At 44.2% G+C, this 13,005-nt stretch overlaps 1 protein-coding gene across 3 annotated transcripts in view; it reads right to left on the reverse strand.

Moving 5' to 3' along the window:
- The window catches only part of BEND5 (BEN domain containing 5), a 352,434-nt gene that overhangs the window by 338,312 nt on the left and 1,117 nt on the right, over window positions 1–13,005 (reverse strand). The gene's annotated exons all lie outside the window — the stretch shown is intronic.

Consider the following 13,005-nt stretch of genomic DNA (forward strand, 5'->3'; position numbering starts at 1 on the left):
GGGTAAGTTACTTTACTTCTCTGAGCCTGTTTTCTCATCTGTGACCTGAAGTAAATAATTCCTACTCTACTCACATTGCCAGGATATTATAAGGATTATCAGTATTATATGTTAAAAGGAGCCCTGGTGGTACAGTGGTTAAGAGGTCGGCTGCTAACCAAAAGGTTGGCAGTTCGAATCCACCAGGGGCTCCCTGGAAACCCTATAGGGCAGTTCTACTCCATCCTATAGGGTCGCTATGAGTTGGAATTGACTCGATGGCAAGAGGTTTGGTTTGGTTTTGGTATGTTAAGAAACTGAGCAGAGTAAATGGTACTCGGACAGTCGATGCTCATAAAAGGATAGCTATGAGAATCTAGATCACACAAGATGAGGAAAGCACAGAAGTCAAAAGAAGAAGGTTGGGAAAACACTATACTGGAGTGGTTCAGTTATAGACAGGACAGAGAGGTGAGATGTACATTAAGCTGGTTGGGGTTACAGAGTAAGTGGCCTTGAATTCTAAATTAAGAAAAGCAGAGGTTCAGCCTGCAGGTGTGGAAAAAATATGGAGTCAGACAACCTGGATTTTAAGTCCAGTTCTGCTACTTGGCAGGAATAAGATGTGGCCATATTATTAAGTGTCATTTTCTCTGCAGAAATGGTGATATAACATCTACCTCAAGTAGGCACCAAGTCAGCTGAGGAAATAAATGTGCCTTGAAAACAACAGAGCCCTGTGCAGACAAATACATGGTGGATGACAAAGCTCAGCAGACATTACCTGCTGGCCTGGGACCTGCAGCAGGCTTGTTCCTTGGTGGCCTGTCTACTGCCTGTATAGGGAAAGGCAATATTCAGCCACGCTCCACTCCCTGCCTGATGAGCCGGAGGCCCCATTCCCACCAGTTATACCCCAGGTTCCACGCTCTCCTATCTAACTAGAATACCCCTTCTCCTTCCTTGCCTGCTTGACAAATACCACCTAATCTCTACTCATCTCCTTCTTACTCCTCAAAGTTCTTATTATACCTTGTACATACCTTCTTTGTATTCAATTGCCTTACTATATTGCAATTATTTGCTTACAGGTGTACTTTCCCCACTGAGTATGAGCAATCTCAGGGCAGGGCCCATATCATAGGCCTGGCCATACAATAGGAACTCATCAAAAAAAAAAAAAAAAAAAACATGTTTAATGAATGAATAATAAAAACAGGCTAATCCAACAGACACATGAAAAGATGATATCATTAGGGAAATGAAAATAAAATCACAATAGATACCACTTCACACCCACTAGGATGGCTATAATGAAAAAAAGAGAAACAACAAGTGTTCGAGAGGATGTGGAGAAACTGGACACTCCCTCAGACATTGCTGGTAGGAATGGAAAAGTAGGACAACTGCTGTGGGAAACAGTTTGGTGGTTCCTCAAAAAGTTAAACAAAGAATTACCACATGACCAGCAATTCCACTCCTAGATAATATACCTAAGAGAAATGAAAACGTATGTCTCCACAAAAACTTACACTTGAATGTTCATGCCAGCATTATTTATAACACCCAAAATGTGCAAATAACCTAAATATCCTCAACTGATAAATGGATAAACAAAATATGGTGCATCCATATAATGGAACATTACTCAGCAATAAAAAGGAATGAAGTACTGATACATGCTCCAACATGGATGAACCTTGAAAACATTATGCTAAGTGAAAGAAGCCAGAAACAAAAGCGCACATATTGTATGATTCTGTTTATAGGAAATATCTGGAATGCAAATCCATAGAGACAGAAAGTAGATTAGTAGTTGCCGAGGACTGGGGGAAAAGAGGAAAGGAGAGTGACTGCTAATCGGTAACGGAGGTTTCTTTTTGGGTGGGTGATGAAACTGTTGTGGAATGGCTGCACATTGCGAATATACCAAATACACTAAAAACCACTGAATTATACACTTTAAATGATAAATTTTATGTTATGTGAATTACATTTCAATTAAAAACAAAAGACTACCACTTGTGGAATGTCTACTACATATAAGATACCACTATAAGGCTCTTCACAAATAGTACTACACATCTTAACAACCCTGCAGGTTGGTATTATTAGCCCCGCTTTTTTTTTTTTTTTTCCACAAAAGAAGAAATGAAGTTCAAAGAAGTAAACCCCCTTGCCTAAAGTTACCCAGCTGGGAAGGGGCAGACGCAGAATTTGATCTAGTCTGTCTTCCTCCCAAGCCCATGCTCTGTCATCTAAACACACGCCTGAAACATGGCAGAGCCAGAATAAATGCTAAATGAAAAGATGATGTCTATAGATAAGGACATCCAAATTCCCTAGTCTGAAGCCCAAAGCAGAAGATCAACTTACTCTTGCTTTCCTGCCAGGCCCCTCTGTTCTCAAGAAGTCCCCAGAAGGCAATAACCACAGCCATACAACACATAAAGAGGCTGCAGCCAGACCTCAGGGCTTAAATGGGTTCTCTGAAAAGGTAGGCTAGGCAGTATAGGAAGCACGGAACTTAAAAGAGTTTCGGAAAAGGTCAGAAGCAGATGGTATCTCAAATCACAGGCCTCCTGACCTGGATCCTACTGCCTTGATGCTTGTGCAGGGTAATTCTGAGGCTCCTCTAAGAGCTAACCACCTGATGGTTCCATCCTAATGCTAACCAGGCTCCTTTTTGATCTATGCTCCCTGGAAGAGCACTCAGGAGGACCTGAGGCCTCTACTCATCCTTATCTGTAGAGAGTAAGCATTTACTGAGCCCTGTTCTGGGTTGAGAACTGTGCTAAGTGGTTCTTGTCTTTCAGGCTTTTACAACCTAGTATGTGTTAAGAGGAGCCCTGGCGGCATAGTGGTTAAGAGCTCGGCTGCTAACCAAAAGGTCAGCAGTTTGAATCTATTAGGCGCTCCTTGGAAACCCTATGGGGCAGTTCTACTCTGTCCTATAGGGTCGCTATGAGTCAGAATTGACTCAACGGCAACGAGTTTGGTTTGGTTTGGTTTATGTGTCAAGAACCCCAGCTAGAATTCCTGAGGGATGCTGACTCATATGAGGCAAACTTCTGGTCTCTAGTACTTCCTAACCCTAATCCTGAGTTGAAGGTGATGTCTTCCATTTATGTCTTATTCAGAGAAGAGAATTACTGAACACTCAGTGTCATCATGAAATGGAAGATATGGTTGGGAGAGGGGGGCCCAGTATTTAATAAAGACAGCCCAGTCTCTTGAGTCAGGTGGTCCTGGTTTGGCATTACTGGCTCTGCTACATACTAACTACAGAAACTTGGACAAGCCACTTAACCTGTTTGAATCTGTTTCATTTTCTGTATAGTGGGGGTAATAAGCTGTTTTCCAAAGAAATTATGCATATAAAGCACCAAGTACCGTGCCTTTCTCGTCATAGATGTTCAATAAATTGTGGCTGTTAGGCTACCCTTGAGGGTTCTGTGTTTGGCTTTTATCCCATGGCAATGAGGACCACTGCAGGTGTCTGACACAGATTGAGACATGATGAAAGAGATGTTTTAGGAAGATTAATGTGGCAGTGGTAAGCAAGACAGATGAGGTGTGAGAGAGAGACTGAACACAGGGTGACAAGAAGCTATAACTCTTGACTGGTCACATTAATGAAGGTGAATGGTGGTGTGGATCATCTACGACAGCAAATACTTCAAGTAGCATTTTAATGGGGCTTTGGAATATGCTTCTGGCTTTGAATTCCAGAGAACCACAGAAGAAAGTAGCAGTTGACTGGGAAGGATGAGGAAAGCTTGCTAATCAGCCTGCCTTTGCAACTACTCCAAGCTTGAGGACAAATGATTACAGTTTAGTGTAAACACAGAAGTAAATGTGTAGCCTCTGAAGAGACAACCTTCACCTACCTGACTTCCTGACTCTGTTGTCTCCAGAGCAAGAAAAACCATCAAGGATTCTGAGCATCAACTATCTCCTCCTCCCTCCCAGCTACTATGATGTCAGCTAACTGTAGTCATCCATTCAACAAATATTGAATGAGCACGTACAATATGCCATGGGAAACCCTGGTGGCATACTGGTTAGGAGCTCGGCTGCTGACCAAAAGGTCGGCAGTTCGAATCCACCAGGGGCTTCCTGGAAACCCTATGGGGCAGTTCTACTCTGTCCTTTTGGGTTGCTATGAGTTGGAACCGTCTCGACGGCAGTGGAATGGGTTTTACGTGTCAGGCCTTGTGCCAAATTCTTTACAAACACCACTGTATTTAGTCTTCACAATAATTCCATTGAAGCAAAAAATGGAGGCTCAGAGAAGCAGGATAGCTTGCCTAAATCATAAAGCTATTAAACAGGAGAGCCAGAATTTCAAATCAGGTCTGTTTGACATTCAGGCCCTGCTTCTACCACCTAATCCCTCTGTAGGAACAAGAGAAAAATTCACCAAGTTGCTTTAACTTTTTTGACTGAATACCACCATTGGACTCAACTAAATAGCACGTATAAGATGGTGAACGTGCTGAAATAACTTCCGAAGTGCCTGCCTTTCTCCCGAGACCCTGCCCACACCCTGGGGGATGGCTGCAATGAATTCCCAAATTGATCTAGCCACCATACAAGTATGTCTTGATGCCAAACTCCTAAATTACCGAGTTTATCAAGGCCACCAGATTCTAAATAATTCCAAAATAGAGTACCTATTCCAAGCCATAAAAAAGTTTCTGGTAAAAATATGGTCAAAGCTACTCTTCAGAAATATAAAAGAACTTGGTATTTGTTATTAATCTGGTAGGGAAATACATCTCATTAAATTTAGCATTGAAAAAGAAAATGGAGGCACAGTAATAAGCAAATGTTGTTCTAGAAAACAGATGGAAAGGAAGTCCAATGCAAGTCTGTCTTCAAAGTGAGGACAGCCCTGAAGAACTTGCATATACAGTTAAAATGGGATAAATGCCCTTTGGACTCCATTTTACATATAATCAGGCCAGATATTAAAAGTAATCCAAGGTCAGAGAGTCTAATCTGGTGTGCTGTTCTTAGCTAGATGAAACTGAAAAAGGCGAAGCATGAAACGTTTTACTAAGGTTTTGTCTTTTTAAAGAAACAGTATCTATAGGCAAGTTTAAAGTTTAAATTGTACAATACCCCTGTAAAGTCTGCCATTTGCATTAAAAACAGACACACCACAGAAAGGACATGCACATTGCATTCTCTGGCTCACGGTGTTTGTCTTTATAAAATCCTAAGCAGACAAAATTCTCAAGTTTCAAGGATTGTATCTAGCTGAGACAACAAAAAGAAGAGTGTCCTGCTGTGGTGTAGCAGAAAGAAATAAGGGACACGGGTTCAGGTCCTGGTTCTATCACTAACTCGCCAGGTGACCAGTCACTTCCTCTTTCTAGGCCTTGGTTTTCCTTTCTGTAAAACATGGGTGCTATACTAGAAAATCTCAACAGGTGCTCCCAGCTGGGTGACCTCTGGCCAGCTATGGGGGCTTCCAGGTCTCTCTTCTCATCTGTGCACCGCAGGATAAGAGCACATGATCTATAAGATTCCTCCAAAAGGACATGTTTGAAGAAATGCAAACATCAGGCCATTCAAAAAGAGAGAGAGGGAACTACCGAACAAGTTTCAGGACGTTTCCTTGCTCTGACTCCCACTGCCTCACTGGGCCTGACACAGGGCTGGGGCACAGACAAAACCAGGAACCTCATTCTGCAGGGTCATCTGCCCAGCCTCCCTCGTGTGCTTTGCCGGGCTATTGCCAGAGTAATAAATGGCCCCAGCATAGAGTCACGGAGGGGCAAAACATGGGGGAAAGGGTAAGCCTTTTTATGCTAAGGCCAAGCCCCAGGAGGATTTAAAACACACGTCTGCTCCTCACATGAGCTCGTTCTCCTAAATCATTCCTATCCACAAGGTTGCTTCCACAACTAAGCAAACTGTTATCTCACAACTAGTAGCCCACCACTGCCCTTAAAAGGTGTCTACCATTTAATGAGTACCTACTGTGTGCCAAACACTTTTATGTATCACCTTGCTAAATAACACAGTGGGCAGGTAGGTGATTACTATTCCTACGTTACAGATGAGGCACCTAGAACTCAGAGAAGTGAAGGAATCACAGATTATAAGCAGGAGAGTCACAATTTTCAGTTCAGAAAGTCTGATTTAAATCCATCCTCTTTCTGCTTTCTGTGGTGCCCTGGTGGCGCAGTAGTTATGTGCTTGTCTGCTAACCAAAAAGTTGGCAGTTTGAATACACCAGCCGCTCCTTGGAAACCCTATGGGCAGCTCTACTCTGTCCACAGGGTCACTATGCCTTGGAATCCACTTGACAGCAAGGGGTTTTTTGGTTTCTGCTTTCTATCATTTCCTTGTGGATTTTTAAAGGAGAGACCTAGAAGTCACTTAAAACTCTGCCATGGTGCCTGATTCTATACTAGAATATCCTCTGACCTGCTTGTTACCTCCAATGGCAGGGAGCTCATCACTATGCCGTAAGTCCTTGTTCATCAGCTCTGTCTGCTGTTATTATATTGCTCTTACCCAACTCCTGTGAATTCTACTCTCTGGCTCTGGCTCTGCTCTCTGGTCCCCACAGAACAAGTCTGATCTTTCCACCATGGAACAAAACCAGGTATTGAAAACTACTAAAATATTATCCTATGCAAATCTTTTCTTTTTGAGCTTATGCAAGTAGCTGCCCTTAGCAACTGGCCCAGAGAGAAAGGTAATTATTGTGTAGTTCAAACACATACACACACACACAACAAAAACATAACCCTAGACGTGAGATTGCCAGTCACCTTTTTTGATCTCCTCTTCTTTGGCTGTGTCCTTAAAAGCTGGTGTTCCAAAGGACTATGCCCTTAAAAGCTGCTGTTCTGTAGAGTTCTGCCTTTGCATGCTTCTCTCACTATGCACCCTCTCCCACTGTGACCTCACCTCTCCCATGGCTAATGACCTCCAAATTGGAATCTTCAGCTTGAAATGCTCTCTTGAGTCTTGGACCCACATGCCCAACTACTCTCCTGACATATCTACCCAGATATCCCACAGGCGTCTCAGCTCCAACATGTTTCAAACTCTCAACTTAAACTAACTCAAATGATCACATGCCGTTAAAACTGCTCCTCCAGTAGTCCCCATCACGGGAGGGGAGCCCAGAGACCCTCCTTCCCCATCACCACCACAATCAGCCAGCTACCAAGTCCTATGGATTCTCCTTCCATAACACAGCTCAGATCCACCACCAACCATCACATCTTAGTTCAGGTCTCACAATTTTAACAGGACTGACTCACACTTCTCCCTAAGCCCAGTCTATGTGGGAAGACTTAGCCCAATGCTTGGCACCTAGGTAGCACTCACTAAACAATTGTTTGAATAGCTCTCTACCTACTGCTGTCGAGTCGAGTCCAACCCTATAGGACAGAGTAGAACTGCCCAATAGAGTTTTCAAGGCTGTAAATCTTTATAGAAGCAGGCTGCCACATCCTTCTCCCATGAGGAGTGGCTGGTGGGTTCAAACTGCCAACCTTTTCATTAGCAGCCAAGAGCTTTAACCACTGCGCCACCAGGGCTCATGAATAGCTCTCTATACCCTAATAAAATAAGGAGCCCTATCTCACAAGGATGCAGAGTATGTGGGAACTCCTAGCACCGAACCTGCAGCCTGGCGGCTACTTAATAAAAAATTGGTAAAGTGATACTGGAAAGCAAAAAAACGCCTAGTACTCCTCCTAATTTCCCTCCAATATAAGACTGACCACCTAGCACAACTTAATACTTGCAGAATTTAAATGAACCTAAGAAAACCTCCTCAGTTTACTTATGTTTTTCTAGTAAGCATTTTTGAATGAAGACAGAATGCCCCAATCTTCTCTCTCTAAAGAGTTTATAAGACGAAGCAGGTAGGCACAGTGGAAAGAGAATTAGTCTGGGAGTCAAAGTCCTTAATTTGAATCCCACTTCTCTGGTGCGTTTTTAAAAGTAAAAACCAGTGTGTTCTTAAGCAATAGAATACCACATAAAAAAGCAAGACCTCAGTTTGCCTGGGTCAAATTTTTCTTTCAGCTCGTGAACCAGAATTGTGAAGCAGAACACAATAAACGTGTGGCTCTCAAACACGCAGTAATCACATCAGACTGAACCTTCAATGGTTAGCATTCCAGTCGAATCTGCAACAGATGACAGCAGGCAAGTTCCGATCTCTGCTCCAACGTGTATCAGCAGAACATGTCAAAACCTAAATTAAAAGTTTTCATTCACTTGGAAAAAAGCAGCAAATCCTTTTGTTGGCAGTCTCCCACTGATGACACGCAACAATCTCTGCATATGAAATCGGCTACCCCCTGCTTCGCTGCTAACTTTGTAGGAGTTCCAAAGCATTTCTGGAGCAAGGGATCTATTTGGACTGACAATGCCAAGCTGGGACCTGAGCCCTGAATAAGCTAAAATTACCAAAACGAGAAGAACGTAGCTTTGGAAGCTATTTTCCCCAAGTGTGGGGTTTCTTCTAGTTAAGGGAGTGATAAAAAATGCTGACTTTTTCCAGATGAACAAAGTTGAATGAAGCCTCAAAATCCCGCTGCAGGTTTCTGTTCTGAATACCAACTTACTGCCACAGACGCTCCTGTCTTCTCCACTTCCACTCCCAAGCATACAAACGCACCTGTCTTCCCAAAGTTCAACATGCAACGGCTGGTGTGAGCTATGTGCTGGGCACTGCGGAAATAGGGACTAACAAGACAGGCCCTGTCCTGGAGGAGCTCATTGTCTGGCAGGAAGACAGGCACATCCCCAACTAACCAAACAAGGCACAAAATGCTAAGATCCATAAGCAGGGAACAAGCAAAGTGAAATAAGAGTTCCAGAAGGCACTTGGGGGCAGAGGGCAGGACAGGGAATGCCCCTGAGGCGGGTGCTTCCAATGCCCTTTGTCCACTGCTCCATCACAGCCCTCGGAGTGCTGGACCACAAACATCTATCACATGTCTGTTTTCCCCACTGGAAGCTGAGCTCCACGTGGGCAGAGGTCCTATGTCCCATGTCGGACAATGATTAATCCAACCTGGCTGCCTCAAAAAGGAGTGCACAAATGTGTGTTCCCAGAATGGCATGAAATACCACAGGTTTAGAGGAAAGAAAGGAGTCCCTGGATATTGCAAATGGTTAACATGCTCGGCTGCTAACCAAAAGGCTGGAGGTTCAAGTACACCCAGAGGCATCGCAGAAGAAAAGCCTGGCGATCCACTTCCGGAAAATCTGCCATTGCAAACCTATGGAGCACAGTTCTACTCTGACACATGTAGGGTTGTCATGAGTCAGAGCTGACTCTGTGGCAACTGTCTTTTTAAGGGAAAAGGGAAAGGTGAGTCTGGAGAAGTAAGTAGGGCTGGGGCTGCTCTGAGGAGGGCTATGAATGCCAGGCTAAGAAGCTGAAGCTTTAGTAAGCAACTGGAAGCTACAGAGGGTTCTCAGGAATGCAGTGAATTGACGAAGACTGTGTTTTAGAACATCATTCTGAAAGCAATTTGGAAAAGTGACTAAAGACATAGTTGAGTAAGAGCTGATGCTAAATTGGGGCAATGACAGGGAAGCTGGCAAGGAAAGCCTCAACAGGTCGGCAAAGCCCATCGAGAATGGGTCTTGCCCTGTGCTCCCTCTCCCTCCAGTGCCTGGCTTCTACATCTCTTTAGTGCTTACGCTGGGCTCCCCAGACTATGAACTCCTGGGGGGTGGTGTTCTCTTCTTCATTATCACTCTGACTCCTACAGAAACCCGACATGGCAGGGGCTGAAAAGTTAGCCTCTGTCTCCCCAGGCCGTGCTGTCGTTTCTATGCCAATACCTCAGATGGGTTAGTGCACTGGTGTGCTCACTATTACACTGCTGGGCCAGGTACGCAGCAAGCAGTAATGAGACACGTGAGAACAAAGGTAATTTAGCGCACCCAAAACATAAAAACACAGCACAGGCGCTTGGAGAAAATGATATAGAATTCTAAGACCTAGAGAAACCAGTTTTGGGCCCCTAAAAAACAAACATTCAAAACCATGAGCCCTAGTAGCAGGCTGGATTGCAGTTAGACAATGGTGAGCTCTCCAAATGGGGAGCTCCCACTTACACAACCTGCTTGAGAAATAAACAGGAGTAAGGAGAGACCACAGCGCAAAGGCAAGCAAAGCCTGGAGCTAGGCGGGCCTTCCATGGGGCATGGGACTCCTTTGAGACTTCCCAGGAAAATGACAGTTGAAGCAGGGGCAAGGTGTGTGCTCTGTAGAAGGCAGGCTGGAAACGGAAAAAGAAGAGTGAGCACAGAGCTTGAAAACACAGAAACTAAAACCTTCTCCTGGCTTGAAAACTTGCCTGTGAGCTGTATGCTTCATGGATGGTTTCTTCATTTCCTTTTCAATCCTTCCAAGCCATGCTGTGTGGCTGAAAGGAACATCAACTACTTTACAAAGGAGACTGCCAAATGGGGGCCTGCCACTGGAAGACCTGTATTCCAATTCTGGTTTTGCTATTTGCTAGCTCTGTGCCTGCAGGCAAGTACCCAACATCTCAGAGCCTCAGTCTTCTTATCTATAAAATGGAAATAATAGTCATAACAATATTTACCTACCAGGTCAAAGGAGGACTAACAGAAATAATGCACAGGACCATAGCAAGAGAGACAATAAAGGTGTTGGATTTTTTTTCTTTTCTTTCTTCCTTGAACTGGAATTGGAATTTGGTGAGAAGAAGGCCATACACTAAGGTTGGACACACACTAAAACAATCGAATGGGTTACCAACTGCTGAAAAAATGCAAAGTCCCACAGCAGCTGGCTTGGTATTTACTGGGCAAAAGAAGAAGTACATTTCAAGACAGCTCTGGCTTGGCCTGTGCAAACAGTAAAGTAATACACTCTTCATGGAAAACAGAAGTGTCCCTAAAGCCACCTCTGAAACCATGCTTTGGTACCATGGCTAATCCTGCAAACATGAAGCCACCTCTGCAGCCCCCCGTGAGGGCTCCCTTCCTCACACCTGTACCACACATGGTGGCACTTAGATCCAGGAGACGCCAGAAGATGAGCTCCTCAAGGTGAAGTCACTGCAGGCAATTCTCAGAGCCACCAAGTTTAAGTCAGTTGGGGTTTCAAGACACACACAGGAGAGTTCTTCTAGGATAAATGAATTCCCAAACCTATCCTGGCCCTTCCTAGCAGGTCTGCAGCCAGACCAGCCTCTCAATTTAAAAATTAACTAGCTGACTGGAATTTAAAATGTGGGCTAGCCAACCAAGTTGCTGTCTCTTTTTTCTTTCTCCTCCCAAGAAAAAAACTGGAGGTGGGGGGAAGTGCTTTTCAACTCACTTTGTGCCGTGCTGTTCTCACCATCTCCTCTGCCAGCTGCCAGATGTTGCTTAGAATTTTTTTTTTAAGAAAAATTATCCTAGAGATTTACCAACATCCCAGCTTAGAGGATGGGTAGTCTATAGGTTCAAGATTCATGGGTTCTCAGGCCAATAACTACACGTGCTTATTTATGAGGACTTACATCGATTATAAAATGAGAGTTGGTGGGGGCTGCCATCTGCCTGAGTGGCCTCTCTGCAATGCTTGAAGGGCCAAGCACAGTGTATATACGCTGCTGAATGAATGGAGCAGGGCTTTGAACCAGTTCCTCCCAGTTTGAATCCCTGCTGAGAATTTGCATTTCTAACAAGTTTCCAGGCAATGATAATGTTGCTGGTTTGGTTCTCGAAATTTATTATACTTAAGAATCACCTGGGGATCTTATTAAACTACAGATTCTGATTCAGTGTATCTGTGGTGGAAACGCCAATCCTCAGCAGGGGTTCAAACCTTGGAACTGGTTCGCAGCCCTGGAATGAATGAATGAACAATCTCTATCAAAAGGCAGAAAAGAGCCATTACGCACCAGGACATGTACCACTGACTACCTCTGACACACATCACTTCCACTCTCTTATTGCCCTTCCAGGTCTGGGAGTATGATACAGTCAGTTAGAAGCAAAAGGGAAGCTAAGGTTACAACCTAGTTATAACTTCCTCAGGCCTATACTCTTAGTAAATAAATTGCTAATCCCTTCCCTCAGTAATTAAAAGTAAATAAGCTAAATAAATAAATAAATAAAACCTAATCTGTTACAAAGGTTTCCCTTTTCTACATCCCGTATGGGGCAGTTCTACTCTGTCCTATAGGGTCGCCATGAGTTGGAATCGACTCAACGACACTGGGTTTGGTTTTGTTCCCCGCCCCCCGCCCCACTCAGTTTTTCTGCCCCAGGTGTCTGGCAGTGGGTGCGTCTACAGTCCTGTGGTCCAGGGCTGGTCAGGGAGGTAGTGAAGACACAGCCTGGTAAAAGGGCCCTGGGTGCTCATCAGTTTGCTCAGTTCCCATTCTTTCACTCCTCAACTCCTGCATAGTTATATAGTACACATAAGGTGGTGGAAAGGGACTAGTGTCATGAGCCTGGGTTCTAATAAACTGCTAACTTACCATGGAACCCTGGGCAAGTCACTTCCCTGTTTTGAACCACAGTTTCCTCATCCGCCTAATTTAAGTATGATGTATGCTCGGTTCATCTTTCAGGCTAAATGTGAGGAAGAAAGGAACTTGAAAAAAATAGTTGAAGTCTCAAAATTGCAAAACAAAACAGCACTATCTTCATTTTTTTCTTAACCCATGGTCTTCTATTCCAAGCAGAGGGCAGGGGGGCTTACTGTCTCTGTCCACTCTAAGATACACCTTCCTTATATGTGCCTTTTAGCTGTTCCACCAAAAGGAAGTGATAGTTTCCTCTTCCCTTCACGGTTATAGCCAAGCCTCCTGGAGCTAGCTGGGGAAGAAAGCCAGCTGCCTTCTCCTTATCAAGGAAAAGGTGCCTCAGCACAGCAGAAAGAGTTGTGGTAAAGAAGTCTGAAGGGCTGGTTTCTTGTCCTATTACCAAATGAACCTCAGTATTCTCATCTGTCAAGTGGGTATGAGACTACCTGCCTTGCCTATCTCTTAGGACCCTGGGAGAGCA

This window comes from Elephas maximus, chromosome 3 (assembly GCF_024166365.1).
Source record: "Elephas maximus indicus isolate mEleMax1 chromosome 3, mEleMax1 primary haplotype, whole genome shotgun sequence".
Lineage (NCBI taxonomy): Eukaryota > Metazoa > Chordata > Mammalia > Proboscidea > Elephantidae > Elephas > Elephas maximus.